The 11256-nt window shown below is 34.6% G+C and overlaps 1 pseudogene; it reads left to right on the top strand.

Moving 5' to 3' along the window:
- Positions 1-674: 674 nt before the first annotated feature.
- Positions 675-1810, top strand: LOC141553715 (ubiquitin-conjugating enzyme E2 G1 pseudogene; annotated as a pseudogene).
- Positions 1811-11256: the final 9446 nt, after the last annotated feature.

The following is an 11256-nucleotide window of genomic DNA, read 5'->3' as shown; positions in this document are numbered from 1 at the left end:
CATGGAAAGAGATAGATATAAAAGCTATTCTCAAAACTCAAACAGCTCTATGATCTCATTAATATCTGGTCATTCCCTCCAGTTTGAGATCATAAATCCATCCACGCCTAGCCAACCTGTGTCACTCAATTTGCCACAGGATATAATATCAAAGGACCATAAAACTAAAGTTGGGAACTTCAGAGGTTTTCTTGTCCAAGCCCATTATTTTACAGAAGAGGAAACTGAAGTCAAAAGAATAAAAGTCTCACAGGTATTCGATATCAAGAGCTAAATTTGAACGCAGATTCCCAGACTCTAGAGACAATGTTCTGCCTATTGTATTTTATATTTTTGAGTCCAGGATTCTTCTCCAAATGGCCAATCCACCTGCGACCATTATCTACTTTCATAGCCCCTGAAAACCCAAGGTCGTCCAGGTCCCATGATGGGGTAAATAAAGCAAGATTTGCCGGAGATTTTCGGAGTGACTGGAGGGAAGAGTTTGGCAGGGGACATTTCGAAGTCAAGGAAACATCTCAGCTCCCCAAAACGTGGCAGGACCAGGTGAGGTGCGGTGCACGAGGATGGGGCGAGACAGCGAAGGGCGGGGCGGACTGGGAGGGAGGCGGGGCGGAATCGAGCGGGGCGGAGCGTGCAGCCAGGTGAAGCAGGGCGAGTTCCATCACGCGGCAGCCTGGCGGCCTACCCGCCTCCCCTGACTTTCCTTCGGTCCAGGGCCTCAGTGCTCTGTGTCCCCGCTGGCTAATCAGCGGGCCCCAGCCCCTGTCTTCCTGACCACTCCGCCCTACTGCCCGCAGGCAGGCAGGAGGATGACGGAGCTGCAGTCAGCGCTGCTCCTGAGAAGACAGCTGACAGAGCTCAACAAAAACCCTGTAGAAGGCTTCTCAGCGGGATTAATAGACGGCAATGATCTCTACCGATGGGAGGTGCTCATCATTGGTCCTCCTGACACCCTTTACGAAGGTGGCGTTTTCAAAGCTCATCTCACTTTCCCCAAAGATTATCCACTGCGACCTCCAGAAATGAAATTCATCACCGAAATCTGGCACCCAAATGTTGACAAAAACGGGGATGTGTGCATTTCTATTCTTCATGAACCGGGAGAGGACAAATATGGCTATGAAAAACCCGAAGAACGCTGGCTGCCCATTCACACCGTGGAAACCATCATGATCAGTGTCATTTCTATGTTGGCAGATCCTAACGGAGACTCGCCAGCCAATGTGGACGCAGCCAAAGAATGGAGGGAAGACCGAAATGGAGAATTCAAAAGGAAAGTTGCCCGCTGCGTAAGAAGAAGCCAGGAAACTGCTTTTGAGTGACGTTTGCTTAGCCACCAGTAGCTTTGCTGTTCAGGGTCTCCAGTTGAGAAACAATGTTCTCATCTATTGCTGGACTGTTGTAGCAACATGCCATACACTGGCAGAGACTTGGCTGCTGTGAAACGTGCCAGTTATCGATGCTTACAAGAGACTAACAAATACCAACTTAAGGACGATTATATATTCTAATGAATTCTAATGAACTGCTTTAACCTTCATGAAGAATTGTTTTAAAAAAAATGTACATTGATACTGTTCATGTACATCCTGAATACATAATGTACCAAATGGTGCTTCTTGTAGTTAGGATAAAACTGTACATTCTAAAGATTTTAGCAGGTTTTCTTTCCCTCTCCCTATTGTTTCTATATCAGTTTAAAGAGACTCTTAAAGCATGTCAGATATAAACCAATTAGGATTAAAGTTGTCCATTTAATTTTCCTTTAAACCATTGAGGCTTCATTAAAATCTTTCATTTACTAGAATTTTGTATTTTCTTTGTTTGGAAACATTCTTCTTCACTATTATATCTTGCTCTGACAGAAAGTTTAATGATAGCTTGAAAGGGATAGTCATCAATAGGTTTCTTCTGTTTTTGTAATCCAAATGCATGGATCTTTTGGATTGTAGCAAGAGCTCTAGAACCCACTTTTTGCTGCTTCTAAAATCACCTGGATGAAATTCACCCAAGTTTTTTGTTTTGTTTTGTTTTGTTTTCCCTTGGTTGTATTTTGCCTTCCAACACTGAAGAACTGGCAGATGAAAGTGCTGAACAATTGTCAGTGATATTTTAAAGATTGTGGAGAACAGAAGAGGTACTATAGGACTGAAAAAGGGGACATGTCCAGATTTTCAAAAAAGGAAAGAGAATGGACTCTCCAAAACTATAGGCCAATGAGCTTGACTTCAATTCCTGGCAAAATTCTAGAATGTATTATTAAAGAAATGGTTAGTGAACATCTCCCAAGATGTGATGGTCAAAAAGAACAAGCATGGCTTCATCAAGAACAGGTTGTGCCAGACTAACCTTATTTCCTTTTTGACAGTGCATTGACTGATGTATCAGAGGGAAAATGATAAATATTGTTTAACTATATTATAGTAAAGGGTTTGATAATGTTTCTTGTGCTTTTATCATGGAAAGGATAGTGAGATATAGGCTAAAAGATAGTATATTTAGATTTATTTGAAACTGATTAAATTATGGGACTCAAAGAGGAACCATTAATGGTATAATTCCAACTTGGAAGCAGGTCTCCAGGGGAATACTTGGCCTTATTTGTTTTTAACATTTTTATCATTGAATTAAATAAAAACCTAGATTATATGCTTACAAAATTTGCAGAAGGTAGAAAACTAGAATGGCTAACATGCTAACAAAATCCAAAAATATCTCCACAGGCAGGAAAATTGAGATGAATTTAATAACATGAAATTTAATAAGGATGAATGTAAAGTTTTACATGCTTGGTTTCAGGAAATTGACTTCATAAGTATAAGATGGGGGAGGTGTTGCTAGCAAAAGATCTAAAGATTTTAGCGGGCAGTAATCTTAATATGAGTTCAAAGTGTGATAATAGTCATAAAAAAGCAAATATTATATTGGGTTGCATTAAAAGAGGAATAACTTCTAGAAACTGGGATGTGATCGCTCTGATATATACTACCTTAGACCACATCTGGAGTAATATATTCAATTCTGGATACAGCACTTTAGAACATTAAATTAAAGAGTGGTTAGAGGAAAGCAACCAAAATGTTGACAGCCCTTGAGTCCATATCATATGAATAGCATTTTTAAAAATTAGAAATACTTAATGTGGAGAAGTAGAGAAGAAAAAGGTTAGGAGGAACATGATAGTTTTCTTTCAATATGGAAAAGCAGTTAAAGAGAACAGATTTGTTCTCTTTAATCCTAGAGTGGGTGATGACAAAGATAATTGTTAGGGTTGCTATAAGAAAACAACTCACAATCAATTAGAGCTCTCCCAAAATAGAATGGACCACCTCAAAAAGTAGTGGTTTTCTGCTCACTGGATGCCTTCAAATGCAGGTTGGATGACCTACCACTTGTTGGGGATATGATGGTTGGGAATTCTTTTTTGTTTGTTTGACTGACTGATTGATTTGGAATAGATGTTGTTAATATCCTTCCAACTGATTGATCAATCCCAATTGATACTGTTCTTACATACACAAGGTCTTTATAATTCAAACCTTTCAAACCAATAAATTCTGTTTATAATTAAAGATAGTTTTCTTCTAATTCTTTTTCTCATATTCCTTTTTTCATCTTCCTTTCCTTCTTTTCTTATCTGAAGCTTTCCTGATTTAATGGACAGGGAAAATGTGATAATTTAATGAAATTTGATTTTGAAATTACCTTAGGTAATGAATTCTTCTAAAGTAATACAGAGGTAAAATGCATATTTAGCAATAAACTGGAAATACTGGACCAGAGGTCAGGGGGGAAATGAAGCTGAAAATAAACATTTGTCAGCTATTTGTACAGAAGTGATAAAGCCATGAGAATGAATGAAATTTCTCAGATAGAGAATGCTGAAAGAAATGGTGTAACTTTAGAGAATGGCCTTCCTTAAGGATCAGTCATAGGAAGTAGATTATAGGATTATAGGAGCATAGGATTTATGGTTTAAAAAAAACATTAAAGATCATCTAGTGCAACCATTCATTTTATTGATATGGAAACTGAGACCAAATCAATGAATGACACCAATAACATCTTTGAGAGGTAAAAGGTGATTTAGGAGACTGTAGGAATTCAAAGGAGGAGAAACTTTCAGGATTTATGGTCAAAATTATTAAGTACTGTAGAAAAGTAAAGGAGGATAATATGAGAACAGGAAATATAATATTGATAAGAATGATGAAAGTGTTATTAGAATGGTAGAATTAGAAACCAAATTTCTGGAGCTAAAGTTGCATTTAGTTGTGAAGAAGTCAAGGCAGGAGGAATAGATTTTTTTTTTTTTCTATAACAATGTTAGATATAGGAGAATTATAGGATGATAAACGGTAGGAAGATTTAAGGTCAAGGGAATTTATTTAAAAAAAATTAGGATGAGGACAAATGTGAATGTAAATAATAGGAAGAAATAATTGAGGAAAACTTGGGATAGAAATAGATAGAGAAGACTACTTTTTCAGTAACAATCTCTTTAGTGTCAAATCCTGTGTTCTTTTTAAATTTTCCTTCTTAAACTTTGTATGACATTTGACACTGTTGACTACCCTATGCCCCAACATATTGTTTTTCTTTCCATGGTTTTCAACATCATTCTTCCAATCTCCCATGTTCACCTCCTTAAAATCATATTCAAGTCCTTTCTCTCCCTTATCCTACATATACAGGAAGTTAGTAAGTCTTTTGAGTTCTACCTCCACAACATTTCCCACATTTATCCAATCACTGAGCCACTACCATATTTTTAGACCAGTGGTATGCTGGTAAATGTTTAATGGTTGACTCTCTGAAAAAAAAACAAAACATACTTTAATTTTAATCTTCATTATTAATCTTTTCTAAGTATAGACATTCAATAAAACAAATCAATAAATCACTGGTTTGTAGCATTTGCCGGTTTCCAAGAAGTAAATGTTCATATATTTGCTTTATTTAATTGCTAAAATGCTTCACCTAAAGCATTTTATCATGCAGCAACCCTGCTGAAAAAACTCCAGTTACTCCCTGTCCCCCTAAGGAAAAATACATAATCCTGTGTTGGGTATTTAAAACTCATCACAGTCTGGGCTCCTCTCTACTGTTTAAGGGTTATTGCATATTTCTACCTTCCTGCAGTTCTTCAATCACATATTCCTTCTCTATGTCATTTCATAGGCTGTATCCTGTAACTGGAATGCACTCATTCTGTCCTCATTTCTTCCACATAGAAGACCTAGCTTAATTCAAAACTCAGCGCAATCATCATTAGTTATGGGAAATCTTTCCTAGTCCATCTAGCAGCTAGTTCCTCCTTCCCACTCCATTACACTATATTTACTTTGTATACATTTTGTATAATTTTTTTATGTACTGAGATTCCTCAATAGAATGAAGCTTATTGAAGACAAGAACTCTTCTTTTTTTCCTCTTTTTATCGTTAACAGGTAGCTGAGTGCCTAGCATATTGGTGACTCATTAATAATTATTAAACACTCATTAACTTATAGCTTTGAGGAAGTTCAGTGCATGGCAGAGAGTTGTGGGAACCCCTTCTGGTTGGTGCAGTTCCTTTGTAAAAGAATTTATGAACCCAAAAAGTTAGAAAAAAGAAGTTTATTGTGGGCCCTGAGAAGTCAGCCTTTGCTAGGAAGATTGACTTCCTCAGTGCAAGGTCCTGACAAGGAGAGAGAGAAAGTTCCTAGCAGAGAAATCTCAGCAGAAGGATAAAGAAGGAAAAGAGAGAGTCTCTTCACAGTGGGAGGGAGTCCTTGCAGGCAGCTATGCCAAGGAGAGAGAGGGGTTCCTTGATAAGGCATTGTCCTGCTTTGGCCCTCTGCAAAGTCCTATTAGGGAAATGAAGGCTAACCCTGAGAAAAGAGTGTCTTCTCAGTGGGCTAGTGATCCTCACAGGCAGCTATACCAAGGAAAAGTTCCTTGGCCTGGCATAATTCCTGCTTTGGCCTCTGCAAGGAAGTACTTGGATAATATTGGATAGATTTACCCCTTTTATAATTTGAAACTTTGGCTAGTGGGTGGGGGCAGTTTGAGTTGAAATCAGACCGAGATCTTTACATTGAATAGAAATTTTCCAATTGAATTGAGTAGTACTAGACTAATCTCCAATGCAATAAAGGTCCACAGAAATCTAAATCTCCAGATCTCCAGATCTCCAGCTCTGGCTAAGCAGGAGTGGTCCTGGACTAGACTAGTCCCACCAAGATAACAAAATGAAATCACTTTATCTTGATTCCCTGGGGTGGATCTCAAGTGCAAGAGTTTCAAGGAATTCAAGGAGAGTTTCTCAAGAGTTCCCTCCAAAGTCAGAGGACAGCTTCAGGGTCCCCCCATCATTTGGGCATTTAAAAACGTCCATCCTTTTCTTCTAGCTTACTTTATCAGATCTTTGACATTGCCCCTCTTAATTCCTTCTATTCCAGACAAAATGCCACATTTACTGTCCTTAAAACTGACATTGTATCTCATTCTTCTGTGCCATTACATAAGTTGTCCCCCCATGACTTTTATAAATTCCAGCTCACCCTTGCCTCTTAGAATAGGAAGCCTGAGAGAGAGGTTGGCATATTAAATAAAGTTGGACTTGGACAAAGGAATACTTAAATTGAAATTCCATTTTGGATGCTTAATAGCTGGCCCTAGGCAAGTAAACTCACCTTTCTGTACCTCAATTTCCTAATATGTAAAATGCAAATTATAATAGCACCTACCTTTAGTGTTGTAAGGTTCAAATGAGTTAATATATGGAAATTCTTTGCAGACCCTAAAAAGTGTTCTATAAATTCTAATATTGCTATTAATGAATTCATTTATTTCCTTCAATGCTCATCTGGAGCTACTTCATACAGAAAACGTTTTCAGATTTCTTTATTTGGTAGTGCTTTCCTTTTACTCAAATTATCTTGTATAAAGGCAAGAAAAGGTCTTTTTTTTTTTTGCATCCATGCACTTAACATAATGGAAATTATGAAACTTAATGAAAAAAATGATCATAATTCTAGCTAGTTTGTTAAATAATTTGTATATTTGATCTCATTTGAGACAACTATGTAAAGTGGGTATTATCTCTTAATTGGGGGAATTTTTTAAAATAAAATTTAATTGCTGTCTTTTATTTTTACATCATCGACATTTCCCATCTCAGAAAGCCATCCCGTATAAGAAAGGATTTTAGAAAAGAAGAAAAGAGCAAATGTAACTAATGCATTCAAAACGTCTTATATTAACATTTTATATCCATATACTTCCCCAACACCACAATTCTACAAAGAATGGTAATAAATTCTTTGTCATATTTGTTCTTTGTAGCCAAGTTTAGTCATTATAATTTTACAGTGTTTTTGATTGGTTTTAACTTTTAAAAAAAATTATTTTATTGTAATTGTGAATATTGTTTTCCTGGTTTGACTTACTTTACAACAGTATGTGTCTTTCCTTGCTTCTCAATATTCATCATAAACATTGTTAAAGAACAGTAATATTTGTTTACATTCATGTGCCACAATGTTTTTGTCATTCCTAATCAATGTCCATTTACTGTTTCCAATTATTTGCTACTAGAAAAAGTGCTATTAGATATATTTTGGTGAGCTTAGATCATTTTCTTTAAATATTAACCATTTTGTCCATATCTTCAGGGTATTTGAATCAAAAGGCATGGCATTTTACTTGTGGTTCAACATAAGTCTAAATTTCCTTCAAAAATAGTTGTATTTATTCATCCCTCCTCCAAAAAAAAAAAATTGGCATTTCTGAACTCCTGTAAATTTTACCTCTCCAATTTTAAATATTTTGTCATTGTTGCTAGTTTATTGGGTGTGAGGTAAAACCTTTAGTTATTCAGATTTGCAATTGTTCTTATTATTAGTGATTTGTCATAGTCTTTCACATTGTTGTTAATACTTTATAATTTTTCTTTTGAGAATTACTTGTTCTTAATCTTTGGCTCTCATATATGTGTGTGTGTGTGTGTGTGTGTGTGTGTGTGTGTGTGTGTGTGTGTGTGTATACATATGTGTGTGTTTATAGCCTATGTCTTGGATATCACAGTCTTATCAGAAATATTTAGTGTAAAGCTCTGTTTCTCAGTTGATCAGTTATCTTCTTATCCAAGTTACATTAATTTTGTCCAAATAAAAGCTTTTTGATTTCATAGAATCAAAATTATATTTTTGTAATCATTTGCTATTGCTTCTAGTCCTTATTTAAGTAATAATTTACCTTCTACTCATGGCTATGAAAATTGCCTGATTTTCTTCTCTTCTACTTTTGTTTATGATGATATCCTTAATATTCCATTTGTATATTTAACTTGAACTTATTATAGTACATAGTGTAAGCTGTTGTTCTATTAGATTGCTTTCTAGTTTTTTCAACAATCCTTGTCAAATAATTTATGTTTTGGAGTATTTGAGTAACATTTATATTTACTAATTTGATATGACACTAAATCTGTAAATTTACTGTAATTGTGTTATCATTGTAATTATATTGGTAAGGATCAGTCATGAACACTGAATATCCATGAAATTATATTAGTTATTTTTTATTTTCTCAAAGAACACTTTGTAATTGTTATCTATACAAATACTGAGTGTATTTTGGTGGATTGAATCTCAGATATTTATGCATTTTTTATTTATTTTAAAGGGGATTTCCACTTTATTTTTCATCCCAAATTTTATTATTTATTATAGGAATTTTGTTGAATTTTTATGGAATTATTTTATAAATGCTACTTTACTGATACTACTATCAGTTAATATTTTTACTGATTCCCTCATATTAACTAAATAAACTATTGTGTAATCAGCAAATTTAGATAGTTTTATTATCTGTGTTTATTCCTTTAATTTATCTCTTTTGTCTTATTATTACTGGCAGTATTTTTTGAATTATTTCAAATAACAGTAGGGTAAATGGAATTACCTTATTTTACTCATATTTACTGAGAAAGAATTTAGTGTTTCTCTAGTGTATAAAAATCTTGGTTTTAATTTTAGATTAAAAACTTTTTACTCTATTAAAAAAGATACTTCTATGCTTATGCCTTTTAGTATTTTGTTTTGTTTTCTTCTAAACATAAATGATTGATGTATTTTTTCAACAGCTCTCTCTTCCCACAACATTTATAAATATATTATCATGTAGTTTTGGATGATTTTGTTTTAAATATGATTATGTTAATTTTTCCTGATTTGGAACCATCACTTTATCCTTAGTAGAAATCCAACCTGATCATAATGAATGAGTTGAATTTTCATTCATTTTTAGGATTTTAAAATTAAACTTGAATTTATATCTGTCTTGTGTGGGACAGGTGCTAGACTCCCTTTCCCAAATTAACTAATCAAATTCATCTTCAGGTGCAAAGAGGAAGTATTTACTTAGTCCCTGCAGGGAGAGGCCCAGATACATACCAGAGAGCCATCCCAGCTCCTGCTAGGTACTCCATAGCTTCCAACTTGTCGAGGATTTAAAAAGCAAAAGACCCAAGCCTTTTCATTGGATAGACTAAAAGGATGTCACCATCCTTGACAAATGGTCACCAAGGTTGTCTGCTTCCCACAGGTCATGTCACTTCCTGAGGGTCTGGCCTTTAGACACCCTGTGACTCCCTGCAACCCAGGGTTCAAGACCTGATCTTCCTGCTTTGAGAAAACTTTATCTGATTAGTCCCATTCAGTCTTGTTTGCACTTTTCATATTAATTATTTTATTGCTAATTATATATAATTTATAAATGTTGCATTAATAATTGTTATTTGTATTTTGCATTTTTGTATAATTTCTCTGTGCTTAAGTATGTGATCTCCTTTTTCATACGAATCTAGGTTACATGTACATATTTTTAAATTTCCAATAATAAAAATGCCATATGTTTTTTAGCTGTAAGCTCTTCAACAGATTGTTCAATTCTTTTTTTTTTGTTGTTTTTTATTTTAATTAGATTTTTCCAGACTTGAGATTATCTCCTACTATTATTTTTTTTATATCTTCAAATATATATGTGTGTGTGTGTGTGTGTGTGTGTGTGTGTGTGTGTGTATATATATATATATATATATATATATATATATATGTTTATTATTGATAACCTGGTTTTTAAAAATGCTAAAAACCATGGGAAAAAATACACAGCTTTGTTTCACTCCATTGGTGACTGGGAAAGCTGAGAGCATTGACCATTATCCAGAAATCAGGCAAGTATAATGCTATGAAATTGACATGCAATACTGATGAACTTTTCTGGGCAACTAAATTTTGACATATCACCCTGAAGTTTTCATCTTGGAAATTCTTTCAGAAGATGATCGGTGATTTCTTTAAATTAATATTTTACCCTCTGGTTCTGGAATATGAGAACAGTTGTCCTTAATAATTTCTTGAAAGATGATGTCCAGGATCTTTTTTTGATTATAGTTTTCAATGTTGACCAATAATCTCTCCTGCATCTATTTTCTAGGTCAACTTTTTTCAATGAGATATTTCACTTTTTATATATGTTTTTTCATTCTTTTAGATTTGTTTTATGGCATCTTCATTTCTCATGAAGTCATTAACTTTTATTTGGTCAATTCTAATTTTTAAGAAATTGTTTTCCTCAGTGAGATTCTTCCCATTTGGTCAATTTTGCTTTTTAAGACATTCTTCTCCTCATTAGCTTTTTATATTTCCTTTGGCATTCTTCTCATTTCTCTTTCCAATTTTTCCTCTACCTCTCTTAATTGATTTCCAAAATCCCTTTTGAGCTCTTCTATGACCTGAGACCAATTCTTATTTTTCTTAAGAATCTTTGGATGTAAGAGCTTTGATTTTGTTATCACCTTCTGGGTGTATATCTTGATCTTCCTTGTCACCATAGTAAACTTTCTATGGTCAGAATCTTTTTTCTGTTGGTTTATTCATTTACCCAGTTTATTATATGGTTTTTAACTCTTTATTAAACTAGATCTCTGTTTTCAGGGTGCAGAGTTCAATGTCCAAAACTTCAAGGATTTTTTATAGTTATTTTCAGAGATCCTTCTACACATCTGTAATGTGAGCCAGCATTGCTATCTAGACCTAAACATGGGCAAAGAAAAAAAAAATTCCTGCCATAGTGCTAGCAAAAAGGCCACTGTACTTACTCTCTTATCAGTTGTTTGTCCCCCATATACACACACCTGTGAACTGAGATCTCTGGAAGCCTTAGCCAAGTTGCAAAAGAAAACAGACCAAAAAAGCAAGGAAA

Source organism: Sminthopsis crassicaudata, chromosome 2, assembly GCF_048593235.1.
Source record: "Sminthopsis crassicaudata isolate SCR6 chromosome 2, ASM4859323v1, whole genome shotgun sequence".
In the NCBI taxonomy this organism is placed as follows: Eukaryota; Metazoa; Chordata; class Mammalia; order Dasyuromorphia; family Dasyuridae; genus Sminthopsis; species Sminthopsis crassicaudata.
This window is presented reverse-complemented; position numbering and strand designations above follow the sequence as displayed.